Source organism: Palaemon carinicauda, chromosome 38 (assembly GCF_036898095.1).
Source record: "Palaemon carinicauda isolate YSFRI2023 chromosome 38, ASM3689809v2, whole genome shotgun sequence".
In the NCBI taxonomy this organism is placed as follows: Eukaryota; Metazoa; Arthropoda; class Malacostraca; order Decapoda; family Palaemonidae; genus Palaemon; species Palaemon carinicauda.
In genome coordinates, this window is record NC_090762.1 from 21,424,839 (window position 1) to 21,431,028 (window position 6,190).

The window sequence follows — 6,190 nt, forward strand, 5'->3', positions numbered from 1 at the left end:
TATTTCCCTATTTTATTTTCGGAATCTTTAATGAATCTACTTTTAATAGCAAAAAACAAAATTAGAAAAAAATTAATTTAAATCAAGATTAAAGATTAGCTATTTGTTAAGTTATGGCAGTAAAATTTAGGCGTGAACTGCAGGTTTGTGTTAAGTAACATTAAACTTGACATTTTTTGGTTGGAATAGTCTGCTTAAAAAAGGAAAAAAAAAGAGAGAAAAAAAAAACACCACCACCACTCATTATTTCAATGTAATTTGGCGACTCAATATCTCACGACACAAGTGATAATGGAACTCCAAGGTAGAGAGATTATATTGTAATTGTGATCATTTTATTAGTGTCTTAGCTTGGTTATAAGTGAAAAAAATAAGAAGACTGCGTGTACAGAACCCTCCTGGCCATTGTCATCAAGTCGCTTTTTCCTTAATCGAGCAAGATTTGGTTGTGTTGAATGTAGCTTTCTTTGAAGGGATGCATGGAGGGAGAAACAAGTGAAAGGTAAAGGCAACAAAGAATGGTAAGGTAAAATAAATCTCCCCAAATGACAGTGGTAGATAAAGGTGAATTTCCAAACGCCAACTTACGAGAGCAGACATCGTTTTGCTTTCTTAGATGAACTGCAGTTATTGTTAGTTATATAATTGATTAACCTGTTTCGGTAAACTGGCGTCGTGCAAAAATATAGCCCTAATCTACCATAGGTGAATGATAGGGAATGTTAGATCAATCTAACTCTAAATGTTGGATTAAAACAATGTAAATTCACTGAGCGTGCATTGAAATAGTTCAAGTGTTGCCTGCTAGAGAGCAAAGCGTAAAGAGGACCAGGTGTCTGCATACGTGTTTTTGGCGTAGTAGTTAAAGCAAATCAAATTCAAAGCAAATCTAAGTTTTGTGAAAATGAAGCGCCGGTAAATTTAAATGTTTCTGCTTTATTTCAAGTGTCTTATTCAACAACACTTCCGGCAAGACATTGTTCCTTTAGCCTTCAGCAGTATTTTTTTTCCTCTTTTATATAATAACCAGTTAGCTTTCGCGTATGTCAGAAACAGTGCTAATAACTGCGATCGTTTTATAAAACATTTGCAAATTCTAAAGTATTCCAGAAAAATCAACGTTTAACTACAAGTTACTAATAACTATCATATTGGTTTAAAGGCTTGTGATTGGCTGAGACCTGTCGTGTTGTGCGTTTGGAAATAAACACTCCAGAGCCAATTTTACACTGTAACAAGTCCAGGCGCTCGGTTGTCTCCTGTCGTCTTCCGAATACGAGGGTCGAGATTTTTACCGTAGCAAGTCGTACGTCATCTTAGGTTAGTAAGATAATTGCTTCTGTTTCTATATTTCATGAAAGGCTCAAGTTTGCACCGTAAGGATAGAACCATTCATTCGATTACGTAATTCCACTAGATAGTTTTCTCTCTAGGGTTAAATACCTTGTTTTTTTTCTGCAATACTGTGTGCGTTTCTATTACCAGTTTCAAGGTATTCCGCTACTAAGCTTGCAGCAGGAATGAATACAATTTAAGTGATTACATCTGAAGTAATTTTAATGTGTTGTTGAAGTCTTACTGTTATTTTGTCAAAAAAAATAATTCATAATCAAACGAGATGGGTCGACCTCGTAGCAGTTTCGGTAATCTTGCTCTTTAATTCATATTGATGAGTTAAACTTGTTTTAAAAGATATCTAAATCAGTTTGATTACAAAACTTATCGCAAGACTCGTTGTATATCCTTGGATAACCAAGACCATTTTTTTTTTTTTATAATTTGGGTTCTGTGCTTAAGGCCTAAGAAAAGTTCATAACACTTTTTAATACTGGACACAAACGATTTGAAACTTACTGGGCTATGACTATTAAATCTTGAAAGTAAAATGCGAATATGTTTATTATATAAAAATTTTAATTTAATCAAATATGTGTGTAGTTTTAAAACAAACGAACCATAATTTCAAAGCAGTTTAACAATTGCAAGAAAATATACTTATATCACTAGAACAGATATGAATATCCCTTTTAGTTAATAGAATTCATTCTACCACAAATAAAACTAATTATACAACCGTTTATAAGAAATTTTCGATATTTGTATTTATCTATTATCAAATTCTTTGTTTACTTTAACCCCTAAGAAAGAAAATTTTGTCAGAATTTTAAAACTACATCCCATAAGCCCAAGGAAAACCCTCCACTTGTTCAGGAAGTATTTTGCGCTCTGATTGGCTACATATCCTCAGATGTAATTAGGCATTTATCTTTTGCTATTGTTGTTAGCCTACTGAAAAAAATGGTGTATCATTCATAGCCTAAAACTCTAAAAAGGATGGTAGCTTATTTTATATATATTTATATATATAACCAAAACATGATATTGGTCTTTTAAATAAGTCACTGTTTTGATGATTTGGTGCAACTAAACGGTGTCAAAATACTTCCTATATAAACTCATGATTTAATTTTATATGATATATTATATTCATTAAAAGCCCTCGAGTATTTACTATCAAGGCTAAATTAGGCGAGCTTAAATCGGTAACTTTTTTTTTATATATATATAGCTATAATGTCGACTACATGTCCGAGATGATGAATAGCTGATAATAGACAAGTTAACCCATTTGTTTGCTTTTCTATTTGTCTGTCATTTGAATGTCGAGCAAAGTCTTTGGTAATATAAAAGAGGAGCATTTTAGTAAATTGAGGTTTAAAAATTCTTGTTATTGTTAACTAAATCAAAATAAACAGTAGACGTAAAAGTAAACTTTCAAGTTCAACAATCATTATTGAGGAGAGTAACTAGCGTTTATTACTGTATTTTACTTCAATGATCATTTTCAATTTTTTTTTCCCACGAGGCCCAGTCCTCGATATTGTAATGGTTTAATTATAATTTTCACCATTTTGAGTATGGATTTTATCTCAAATTAAATATAAATTCATTTACAACCTGGTAAAGGTGTTGAAAAATGAAAAGCTATTTTATGACGTAAACATGTGGTAAACAGACTACCGTCATTCACAGAAGAGGGTTAAAAGCCATTGATAGAAATTTCCTTAAATAGTCTTTCAAACGCTTCAGCTATTTGGCTTGGTAGCTTAGATAGAAATTCGACAAGCAATTTGGCCTCTCTCTCTCTCTCTCTCTCTCTCTCTCTCTCTCTCTCTCTCTCTCTTTTTTTATATTGTTTTCAGTGTTTTAGTTTTTTGTTACATCACTTCTCCAAACAAAAATCCTTTTAGCAATGCTTCAGTAAATAAGCGTTGTCTATTCCTGATTTTATTAACAAAACAAATCACCAGTAGTTATATGTGAACTATTTCAGTAAAGGTCTTCCTCAAATGCTCAAGAATGAACCAAATTAATAAGTCTGTTGTAGGCAATTTTTATATTGGTTAGATCCTGACGTTCATCAATATAAAGTCTGAATATTCACATGCCATATTTATTGGATTTGTTGAAATATATTATTGATATATTTCTTTACACAACTTATATCCAAGCGAGAGGGGTGGCTTGTATTCCACAACTTGATATCCCTTTACTTTCGCATACTTTATTTAAAAATATATTCCATAATTTCGTTTTTTCACTGCCAGTACTGAATTGCAATTTATTTTTAGATAAATGGGGAAAAAATCGAAAATCTTCTGCCAAAAGCAAAGCAGCAGCCAGACAAGCCCAGACAGAGCGAGAAAAAGACCTCCAACAAGTAGGGCCCCATTTCAATTACCTTGTAGACATTTTTGAAATTTGGAAAAATCCTTTAATGGTGTAGTGCATGATTACATTAGGATTAATTAAACTAATGCATTTATTTATTCCAAGAATTAACTTTGAAAAATTAATATAGGTAGAGGACAAGAATTACAGTATTAAATATCTTGCATGGAGTAGTAATTAAAACTAACATCTTTGTGACATTATTTAGGAGTAATTTATATTAAAGTTGTCCTCGAAAATCTTGTCTTGCGTAAGTAGATGCAATTGTCTAAGACGCGTTCTCAAGGTGAATGCATGACTCTTCACCTGAGCACTTCGTTTTGAACGTTTTTCAACGGAAAGCTGAGAAACTCTCTCTCATCAAAGCATAGCAGCTCTTTGGAGAGTATGCTTTTCCTGCAGATGTGCTAGTATGGCCACGCTCTCGCACATGAATACATGTTTTGAACGCCCATGTACAGGGACTAACTTAACTAAATCCTTAGGGCGTGGCCAAGCCTTTAGGAGTCTTAAAGGATGGTATAAATTTTTTTAATAATGTTTTTGAAATATTTTATTGTAGTTGTATATTTTAGCAAGCCATGTTTGGCAACGGTTATATAAGGGGATGAGCAGCCTGGAGGAGTAATGAGAACTTGGGTGTCGAGTAAATGCCCCCTTAATCTCGATGAAGTCGCTGGCAGCAGGATGACGGATTGGGTTGAAGGCGCGAAACAAGTTGTCTTCTGCTTTTGCTTCGGACCCCTGGCAGATGATCTTGCTGAAATTACGAAGGACTGGCAAGGGTCACTTGCCTTGGTGAGATAGGCACTGCGCATCCTTTGTTGAATCTAACCAATGAATTCTCTATAGATTTAGTCAGTCGGTGGAAAGCAAAAATGACGGGCATAGCTGGCTGCTAAGAATCTCCTGGTTTATAAATAAGAAAGACAAATTTAGAATTTATAATTGGAATGTCATTAATCATAATGGGAAATTACAACAAGTGGAGAATGAATTTATGAAATATTGTTTGGATATCTTGGCCATAAGTGAAACGCGTAGTAAGGGGATTAGTAAGGAAACCTTAGACCCAGGCAATATATAGATCTGTTCTGGAAGATCAGATGGAGTTGGAAGAGGAGTAGGAATGGTGATGACATAAAAGGCTTTAAAGGGGTGGAGAGTTGTAAATAGATTGTTACTTGCAAAGTTTAAACCAAGCCATTGCAATATGAGTATTATATTTTACTATGCACCAACAAATGATTCCCCTGAAGAAAGTTATGATGAATACTATGAAGAACTGCAGAGCGTAATAGATGAGATCCCATAGAGAGATATAAAAATTGATTGGTGACTTATTCTAAAATTGGAAGGAATAATCAAGGTATAGAGAATGTGTTGGGTGTTGAGGGCCTTGGTGAAGTTGCAAATGAAACTTAACACAAGTTTCTGTTCAACAAACAATCTTGTCATTGGAAGTACTCAATTCCAACACAAGGACATCCACAAATCTACCGTACATGGACTTCACTATGTGGCAATTACAAAAATCAAATAATCTTATAACCATTAATAGAGAGATAAAGGTGTCTCCGAGACATGTAAGAAGCTATAGAGGTGCAGATATTGGTAGTGATCACAAGCTTCTCATTGCCACACAGAAATTAAAGCTGAAAGCACCCAACAGAAAAGTAGATAGAATACCTAGGTTTGATACAACAAAGCTTCTAGAAAAAGAGCAGAGAAACATTTGCAAATGAATGAAAAATTAGATATGCAGTCTTAGAGACACTGAGATGAAGAGCAGACATTTGATGAAGAATGATATTAAGAACCTATATCGGTCAGTTTCTAGTGAAGTTTTGGAACATGTAGTTACAAAGAGAAAGCCAGGGATATGAATTGATACGTGGGATACTATAAAAAGGAGACAAGACAGAAATTGATTATTGAAAGGTCTCAAGGAAGTAATGATAATTACAAGGTAGAGCATGCTAAGTATTCCAATATTGATATTGAGATCAAAGAAAAGCTAGGATTGACTGGAGAGTGTAAATAGACAGGAAAGCAGAGGAGACTGACAAAGCTATGAATTCAGGGAGTGGCTTTGGTGTAGGAATTGCTCATAGAAATATTAATGAAAACTCTACAAGGGCAAAGAAGCATATACCCATCAAAAGAGGGATGGATCTTTTATAACTACAGAAGATGAAGGGGAACGTTGGATGGAGCACTTCAGTGAGGTCATGAATAGGAGATATGAAGGGAATAATTTGATTGACGTACCTGAAGCTGAGTAATGCTGATATGATACTGGCTTAAAATGAAGTGCCCCCCCCCCCTATACTTATAAGATTATTTTATTTTGGAGAATGTGGCATGAAGAAGCAAAAGCAGATGAATGGTAATTTGGAGTACTGGTGAAAACTGCTGAAAAGGAGAACTGACTGACTGCAATAATTGCAGGGACATC

The 6,190-nt window shown here is 34.2% G+C and overlaps 1 protein-coding gene across 2 annotated transcripts in view; it reads left to right on the forward strand.

Moving 5' to 3' along the window:
* Nucleotides 1–1,175: 1,175 nt before the first annotated feature.
* The window catches only part of LOC137630441 (protein dpy-30 homolog), a 30,202-nt gene continuing 25,187 nt past the window's right edge, over nucleotides 1,176–6,190 (forward strand). The window contains exons 1-2 of one of the 2 annotated variants that reach the window (XM_068361911.1): nucleotides 1,176–1,320; nucleotides 3,633–3,721. The gene's annotated coding sequence lies outside the window, so the exon portion shown is untranslated. The remainder of the gene's footprint in view (nucleotides 1,321–3,632; nucleotides 3,722–6,190) is intronic. The other variant, XM_068361913.1, reaches the window with a different exon arrangement.